This window comes from Papaver somniferum, unplaced genomic scaffold, assembly GCF_003573695.1.
Source record: "Papaver somniferum cultivar HN1 unplaced genomic scaffold, ASM357369v1 unplaced-scaffold_30, whole genome shotgun sequence".
NCBI classification, from domain to species: domain Eukaryota; kingdom Viridiplantae; phylum Streptophyta; class Magnoliopsida; order Ranunculales; family Papaveraceae; genus Papaver; species Papaver somniferum.
This window is the reverse complement of record NW_020641040.1, coordinates 22,261-31,728: the sequence shown is the minus strand read 5'-3', so window position 1 is coordinate 31,728 and position 9,468 is coordinate 22,261. Positions and strand designations below refer to the sequence as shown.

The following is a 9,468-nucleotide window of genomic DNA, read 5'->3' as shown; positions in this document are numbered from 1 at the left end:
CAGCCTTGATTGTATGCATTGGCCTTGGAGGAATTGCCATGTGGCATGGCATGGTACACACATAAATGGTTTTAAGAAGGTTCCCACTCTAATTTTAGAGGCAGTGGAATCCGAAAGCCTGTGGATATGGCATGCATTCTTTGGAATGGCTGGTTCAAATAATGATGTTTCTGTTTTAGACAGATCTCCTTTATTTGATGACATAGTTAATGGTGTTGCTCCACCGTGTAACTTTGTTGTTCAAGGCCATCAATATGATATGGAATATTATTTATCCGATTGAATTTACCCTCAGTATGCAACTCTAATCCAAACTATCTCAAGTCCTAATACCGCCAAAGAGAAGTTTTTTCCCAAACGCCAAGAAGCTGTACGTAAAGATGTAGAACGGGAATTCGGGGTACTGCAAGAAAGGTGGCATATTTTTAAGGGGCCGACACGTATGTGGAATGTAAAAGATATTGGGAAGATCATGAAGACTTGCATAATTTTGCATAATATGATCATTGAGCATGAGCGTCAACAAGGAGTCGACCTTGAAAGTTGGAGGCCACTTCCGGATGAAAATGTTGAACCTGTTGTTCCATAACATGACTGCGCATTTTTAGTCGACAACATGATTAATCGAATAAAGAAGTTTCGAGACAAGGAAGTTCACAACGAGCTTAAGATTGATCTCATTAACCACTTATGGGATCAATTTGGTGATTCAGAGAATTAGATGTAGCGTTCCTTTATTTGCAGCATATGAGTTGCTGGTGTTTTAATTGTTTTGAATAAGGATGTTGGTTACATCCCAGGTTAGAGTTGTCACTGAGAGACCCTTATTATTATTTGCTTTCCTTTATTTTATTCATGGATGATCAATATTGTTTTGAATGAGTGCAATTTTTTTTATTACAATGTTATGCAGAAATGGTGATTTCTTATCGTATACAGGGTGTTGAAATTTTATACTGTTACATTTATCTGATTCATGTGATTATTAAGGTTTCTATTCAAATTTTTTTACTATCAGCATTTGCCGCAGAATTGCTAGCTCTATTTGCAGGACTGAAATTTTCTTCGCAGTACTGAAATTCTAAGTAACCGCGTTATTTTTTTGCCAGTGACTGAATTTTTTTGCAGGCAAAGAAGATACGGTTGCACTGGCACTTGATATAAATATGTTGGAGGATATGAAATCTGCTTCTGCCTTAGTATGGGTACCTGTTCCTTACAAATCCTTGTGTCCTGCTAGTTTTTGGTGTACCTGGATATGGATTCAATCATAGTAAGATTTACAAGACTTACAAAATGCTTAGCTATACAAATAATTCATAAATTCACCGTTGTAATGCGTGAGAATAATAAATTAGAGTTGAGAAAAATTATAAAAGCAACAAGAATTAGGATAAGGTGACAGTAAATGTCTAAACTGAATATAGCAGGTACAAAATCTTGTGCTATATAGTGCCAACTAATGAAAACAAAACACAAGTTCTTTAACAAAGGTTCTTCTTAAGCTTCAAAATGAGAAATGAGAAAACTATCTCTAAAACCTATTATCATCAGAGTATAACTCCAAAGAAAACACCAATAATTTCATCCACACTTTTTTCTTACCCAAACCATTTCCAGTGTTTGACTTAAAAACCAAGGCTACTGTTATGTTTTTCATGACTGGTGGTCACTCAGACGGAGAAAGTTAGTGTATATGCAGAACTGATGTGAATGAATCAGCTTAGCAAAATACGTTAGATTACGCTTGTGGATTTCTGCAGCTGACTGTATCCCAAAAACAACATAAAAAATAACATTTAAAGCATTGATTAATGAAACTCAATTTTATTTAAGATTAATAGATAACATCAAGTTTCGACACCAAATGGACTGTAAAGGATCACCACAATAATGACCTTACTGCAGGTACTAAATCGTTGAATGCTAAGCTAAGACTCAATCAATCGAAGAAAACAACTTACTAAAAGAAATACTAACCTAAGACTAACTCAATCTAAGGAAACAAGTAACTAAACAAGAATTAAACTAGCACCTGCATACTGAAATTTAAAGCATCAACCAGTCATCCCCCAAAAGACCTTCCTCTTCCCATTCCTTTATTATTTTCGCCTGCATTTGTTCATAAACCCTCCGTATGGCGGGTTGAAGAGGAGTAATATCAGTTTTCATAATGCGCCCGCATTCCTTTCGCTTCCCTAATTTTTATTTCTCCCTTTGAGCTTCTTCCTTCAATTGTTGAACCTTTTCTTTCAGTTCCAATTCCTTTTTCATCAATAGCTCCATCAGTTCATGGTCTTTTTTATCCTTTTCTTTCTTCAGTTACAGTTCTTATTGATTAAACAAGTGTTGCTTTTCAATTATAGACTGGAAACTACTCAGTATGCCTGCAATATTCTTCTGTTCATGCGCTTTTTAGAGTTTAGCTTTGCTAGTGTTTTTATCCGGTGGTCGAGCAACTCCTTGTTCGGCATCAATATTCTCCGTATCCACATCTGTGACACCATCCGACAGTGAAGAAGTAAGTGATGTCTGAGCTAAAATATCAGCAATACCTTCACTAGTCTTCTTTTCTTTCTTTGAAGTTCCAGTCTTAGTGAGTTGAAGTGAACACCACTTAGGATTTTCTTTCAGAATTTCCCAACAGTGTTTGAATCTGAATGCTGATCCATCCCCAGTCTCTTTGTAAAATCTCAGTGCATCTCGTTTCTGCAGATGTGGAAGCAACAAAAATAAATTATCTCGATTAAAGTATATTATTATCGAATCCATGGACTTTCTGTGTAATAGGTAACTACTGTCCTGAAGTCCACATGTTTATATCACAAAGCTTTGATATGTAAGTTACAGTACATTGTATTAAATGGAAAATTATCTTCATGCCATATTTTCAACGGAGAAACTTAAGAGTTATGCCTAGCAAACACCTTGATAACATACTTTCCTCTTGCATAATCTTAAAACTGCAAATTATAAAAGAAAAGTATAAAAGAAAAAGAATGAATATCTTACCACGTTCTCAATCGAGACTCCACTTTTGGGAGCTCTCTTTAAAGATTCATATGCAGCATGAAACTTAGTTACAACATCTTGGATCAGACCCCAATGGCATGATAAGCCATTGGCTATTCGAGACTTATCATAAGTGCCCATGTTCTCCCTCCAAGCAACCAAAATACGACTCCACATTCTTTCACTTGTATGATCCTTCCCTACAATCGAATCGACAGAGACGTAGAGATATGCCTTTGTCGCGCGATGTCTTCAGCTGTCATCCAAAGTCGACGAGGAGGATTGGAAGATTGGATTTGTGAAGGATTCTTTCATTTTCCTTTCTTTTTCGTTACTGAAGTTCTTAACGACTGAGTTTCGAAAAGGGGAAATGGGGCATTCATATGACTTTGAAAGGAATACCCAACCCCATATGGTTGTTCAACAGTCGATGAAAACGGACCACTGAATTGATTTATACCAAAAGGAGGGTATTGTACAGGAAATTGTGGTTGTTGAATGGAATGATGATAATGGGTTTGTGGGGTTACAAACACAGTAGACGGATCGGGAGAAGTTGTAGGAACATGAACATTTTCATTTTCCTTGTTTGCTTGTTGACACTCGATCGACATAGGGTCTTACATACTTCACCAGCAACTTCCCAAAAATTGAAAAAAAAAAAAGGTTGATTACATCTCAGCCAAGGAAAAAATTGGATGATAATTAAATCTACCGAATCTGAAGAAAAAAAAAAGATTGACAGGAAAACAAAATATTGAACCTCACCAATCTTTTCTCTTTATCTTAATTTCTATCAAGCGACTGAATAAAGAACTGATGAAATAGAGTTTGCATATTCTTATCTATTTATAGGCAAATCAAGATAACTCATGACCTAGTTTTTGGAGGGAATTCTGTTTACCAGATTTATGATGCCGCCAAAATAATGGAGGGAGTCAAAAAATTCTTTCATTAAAAAAAATCAATATTTACAGCTCGGCAAAGAAAGGTTCAGCATACTATAGGGTTGGAGAAAGATTTTTTCCATTCCTTATATTTAGGGAAAATTGTTAAAATATAGGATAAAGGATGTCTTCCCACAATGCCACATATGAAGCTGACCACATGACCATTGGAGAAGCTCTAAGAGTGCCGTAACCTGCTCCGCTCTTTGATCTTGCTAATAATTACAACAATGAGTCAGACTGACACATTGTGATCATCACCAGTGGTTCTTAACAGACCGAGGGTCTGAACCACACAAAAACAACACTCTAAAAAAATCTCACATATTTTTATATGGGTCCCAGTGGACCCGTCGGAGGACAATAGAGGGCCACTTGTGGTGGATGGGCCCGTCGGAGGACAATAGAGGGCCACTTGTGGTGGAGCACATTGAAACTTGTGTGAATATCGAATCAGAGAATACAGAAAAATCTAAAGCTTGGTTCAAATAGACTTTTTGGATCATCACACGGTTAAATCCTAATCTAATGCTCGAATCAGAGAATACAGACAAAAGGTCGAATCCTAGAAGTTTTGGCCCGAGAATATCGACTAATAGGAATAGTGACAGTGGGTTTTGGCACCAGAAATGGGGTAGGTGATGGGTACTTTCCCGAAAATCATACAAAACCAAATCTAATACATCTCGCGTCTTTCGACTCCATATTCTCCCTACTCTCTAATGAAACCCTACACAAGAAAATCCTTCTTCGTCCTGTCTATGAACACTGAAATAAGGCGATTTTAGTTTATAAATAAAGACTCTAAAAGGATTTCATACGGTTTAATCAACAGGTATGGTACATCTCTAATTTGATCTGAGTTTCTTCTAATTGGGTTTATTTTTTGTTTCTTCAATCTAAATCTCTAAAAACGATTGTGTTTTTCATCCAAAGATTTTAAGATAAATGGAACTATGCTGAACTCAACAGGTTCATGTTTGCGGCATTTTTTGGATCTAAGAAGCGTAATTTGACAGATTATACGAATACACAGTCCAGGTAAAATCAAATCTAATTTTCATTTGTTTTTAGTGTTTGAGTCTTGAGGGTGTTCACTAGAAATCGTACACTTTGTATATTTAAATTTAGAGATACATACTGAATTTATGGATTCATTCCTACTTTTATTTTAATTTTTATTGATTAAATTAGGATTTTTGGATTGAATTTTTGTTTGTTAATTAGATCATTTCTGAAGGTTGTCATTTGTTTATTGACAGAATTGTACTGTGCCCGGTTGAACATTGGTTTGACCGCTTTGGCAGTTAAGCAAGCTAAATCTGAAGGTTATCTCTTGCAGCGCAACCTGAAAGTACTGTTTCTACCATTGAGAATCCATAATTGAGGATGCTCCAACTTCGAGATTTATTTGGACAATTGAGAGTTTTTCCAGGTTGAACACATAGGAACACTGCCCTGATGTATTTTCTGTTGGTGATTTTAAATGGTAAGGTGATCAATTTCCTATTTTTGAATTTTCTTTTTCATTCGGAGCTTTATAGTTGATTGATAATTACCTGATGTATATTGTTTCCTAGAGAAAACAACGTTGACCAAACTATCAATATACCTAGCTAGGTATTGCAAATTCCAGAACTTGCCTTGTGATTTTTTCTTAGATATGCTCATTGCTCGGTTCTATTTGGCCGAGATAAAGTAAATGAATAAGCTTACAGTTAAAAATGGTACATAATCAAATTTGTACCATAATAACCATTCTGTAGTACTGAACTCTGTTGTTGGAGACCATTTTGTTAACCTGTTTGTGTTTTTCTCCCCAATACTAGAGGAAATGTGTCTCTATTTGACTTTACTGAGAGAATCTACCAGACTCAACCTGTCTCTGTATTTAAGAAAACTTACCAAATTGTATATACCCTACTTTTGCTATTTCATGCCCTGTCAAATATGTAACATGTTCACATTGCATTGAATTTGAAAAATTTGCATGCCTTTGGCCTATAATTCACCCATTTGTAGTGGATATTGGCTTTTCTTATTGCTCTGTTTTGGAAATGACATAATACAGTGTCCATTAGTTTAATTCCAATACTCTTTCGCTTCTACAGACACACAACATCGGTTCAATGCACGAGAGAGTGATTGGAGCTTCACATCCTTATGCCTCTAAATGACCTCTAGGATCCTGATGAAGATGAGGTTATCTGTAAGGTTGTCAACAACTGGGGTGACGATTTATCATGTATGTAGTATCCACACTTGAATTAATACTGAGACAGAAAAGAGATATAAGCTTGACAGTAAATCCGGATCACAGTTATGTTTTTTGTTGGTATTGTTGTTTCAGGTAAATGAAGTCTATTCTTGCTGTGCAAAGTACTAACTCAGATTTTTTTAGAAAAACTATGTAAGAACATATTTTAAAGAAGATGAAACCTAGCTTTCCAGCTCTTTCCAACTGAGTGATGGGTTTCTTCTGCCACCACAGCTATGGCGTCAAAGAAAAATGTCTTCATACCTGAACAGATAAGGAGGGAAATGCACAAGCTCCATACAAGTTTTCTCAATTAAATCTTACGTAAGTGTTTTCAACTTGAGTTCAGTAGTTCATAAATATGTGAATTCATAATGTTCATCCATTATATCAGATACCTATGCTAAGTTGCTATCATATCAGTAGTGTATCTATTTGGTTTTGTTTTATGAAAGTATACAGTGCTTCTCGATGTTGATCATTGTGTCGAAACTCTTTCAGAAATATTTATGTTCACTTTTGGTTATAATCATGTAAAACTAATGTGTATGCTAAATGTTTTCTTATTTTTTTTGATCTTCGTGAATGGTATGTGCTAACTCATTTATGTTGCAATGTCCATTGAATCAGTGGCAGAATCAAAGGGGGTCTAACCCTGGCTGTAGACCCTCCTTTTTCTCATAAAATCTGAACATGTTAGTAATTCACCCCTTAAGAAAATAAAATTCACTAGTTAGTCCACCAAGGCCATTAAGTTAGTCCACCCTTCAAAATAGTTTTTTCCACCATAGCCCAAATATCCAACCACTTTCCAAAATCTTTCAGTGGTTTTTCATATGCAGGGTAAGAAGAATAGAGAACAGGAGAGGCCGAGAGAGAAAGTTGAAGGAGAAAAAATATTTAGTCCACCACTTTCGCTAGTCTAGTCCATCACGTCTATTAGTTTAGTCCGCAAATAAAAAGGTGTTATGTCCCTATGCTCCTAGCCTTCTTACCCACCTTCGCTAGTTTAGAACATGTTCACATTGTTCAGTGAGTATTTTACTTCTTTTATGTCCCAAGCTCTTTCATTTACAACTAACCCATCCTTGTTGATGTTGTCTGTTGTTTCATCTGTTGTTCTTCATTTGATAATGACTTCTATTCTTCACCATTCCAAACACGAGGTTGTTGTTCATTTGATATAGGGACATGGGCCAACAGTTGCTCACAAATTATGCTATTCCTTCCAAAAAATATAAATTTGCAGCGGCCGTTGGCCTCCAAAAAAAATAAATTTGCAGCGGCCTTCGGTTGCCAAAAAAAATAAATTTGCAGCGGCCTTCGGCCGCCTTGATTACTATTGGTGCTTCACTATAATTTTTTTTTTTAGCTCCCCTATATTGAAATCCTGGTTCCGCCACTGCATTGAATAGTCAGGTTCGTCACATATAATGTTGTAATAACTGAATTAGGTCTCCTGGCAGGTTCAATCCCAAGACAGTGACAATTATCTGGAAGGCCTCAACGGTGACAGTGATACGATACATAAGTATTTATTGTATAATTGCACTCTTTGTAGACCCCCATGGATATCCATCATACTACCTCCATAGATATCCATCACACCCATGTAATAACTAGGTCTACTTTTGTTGTTTGTTTTGCAGGTACCCTCGAAAGTAGCATTTATCGTTGTGGGAATGAGAGCGTCGATAATAGAAGGGAAGTCGGATTGGTGTGCTAATGGCTGCGATGATGGGGGCTGATCAGTACTGATCTGGTTCAGTAGCAATGATTGGTTCTACAGGTAGTGCTGTGCTTAGAGATTATATATAAATTGATGATTCATTTCTCATACATTGAATTTGAGCTTTCTTAACTGACAGGTACATTGGTTAATATGAACTACAGGCGATATGTGGTCAGGTTCTGAAGGTGACATAGTTAAGGTCTGGCCATCGAAACCCATTGAAAAATCCAAGTCTTTAGACTGGGTCTTGTGGAGCTTCCCAGCCTCTTCCCAAATGCCTTTACACATCAGCCTGGGAAGAGCCTAGCCCCAGCGGTAATTCCCGATTTAAATAGTGGACGGGCAATGGTCAGCCGTTTCAAAGAGAAAAACGGGTTATCATTACCCATTCCTCTCAAAACGGTCCACCATCATCCGCTTATAGTGAAACGAATGCTCATTAGCCGTTCTATATAGCTTGACCAGTCAACACCCCCTTTCAAGTTTTCTTCAAACATCAAACAGAGAACTCGATTCAGAGTTTTAAAGGGATGATTGACCCGGTCTTAAGTTAGATTTTCAGCTAAGTAACAATATATGACAAGGATTTGTGATTGGTTCTCAATGAGCTTTTCGGGTGAACGATGATTTTCTCATGTGTACGTGTTTTCAGGCTTGTGGTGAATTTGTTAAGTAATCATGAATCTACAATGCCGAAACATTTATTACTATCGTGGTTAGAATTACTCCCTCCGTTCTTTTTTAATAGGCCAGTTTCTATAAATAAAAGTTTCAAAAAAATAGGCCAGTTTCCTAATTGGGAAAGTCAAATGTTATTTTAATTTTTTGGGACCACTTTTTTCTTAACTTTTTTTGATGACAAGTGTCATGTGGACCACTTCACTTTACTTCTTTTGCTAACAAGTGTCATGGGGACCATTTCACTTCACTTCTTTTATTGACAAGTGTCATGAGGACCACTTTCAATGATTAGTTCTCTTAATTTCCTTAAATTTCGCTAAAAACAAAACTGGCCTATTAAAAAAGAACGGAGGGAGTAGATGAATGGATTTGTTTGCTCATGGGATAAAGGAAAAATTACAAAATACGCTTGTTATCCCCTCTTAATAACATGCTTTCTGCAGATAGTTTCAATGGTAATCCGCTAGAAGTTGGGGTTGATTGCCAGTTCAGTTCTTGTGGTTGAAGTAATAAGTTCTGGCCGCGGTGTCACAAGATCGTAAGTAGGGGTGATAACCAGTTCAGTTGATGATGGTGTATGTGGAGTGTAATTGTAAAAAGTCAAATACTCGGGTTACCCGTTTTCAATTTTTAAAATAGGATAATGATTATCTATTTTACAGATCATCCGTATTTTAAGCTCAAAACTGTCACTCATTACCCGGTTTTCACTTTTTGAGAACGGCTTAGAACTTCTCCATGGTTGATGTTCTTATTTTATATGTGTCAACATTGTCTTGACAGTTGTGAAAGAGGACTTTTACTTAGACGACGGCTATTTTGGCTATACCCTCTCTCCT

The 9,468-nt window shown here is 36.5% G+C and overlaps 1 long non-coding RNA gene across 7 annotated transcripts; it reads left to right on the top strand.

Annotated features, from left to right (window-relative positions):
- Positions 1-4,555: 4,555 nt before the first annotated feature.
- LOC113341642 lies at positions 4,556-8,620 on the top strand. Of its 7 annotated transcripts, none has more exons than XR_003356065.1 (8): positions 4,556-4,794; positions 4,932-5,000; positions 5,222-5,448; positions 6,071-6,204; positions 6,310-6,369; positions 6,451-6,540; positions 7,683-8,005; positions 8,085-8,620. It is a non-coding gene; the product is annotated as an uncharacterized LOC113341642 (long non-coding RNA). The 7 variants fall into 7 exon arrangements; XR_003356064.1 differs by having other exon boundaries at positions 4,561-4,794; positions 6,310-6,540; positions 7,683-7,725; positions 7,866-8,005; XR_003356061.1 differs by having other exon boundaries at positions 4,561-4,794; positions 6,310-6,540; positions 7,683-7,747; positions 7,866-8,005.
- The last annotated feature ends 848 nt before the right edge of the window (positions 8,621-9,468 follow it).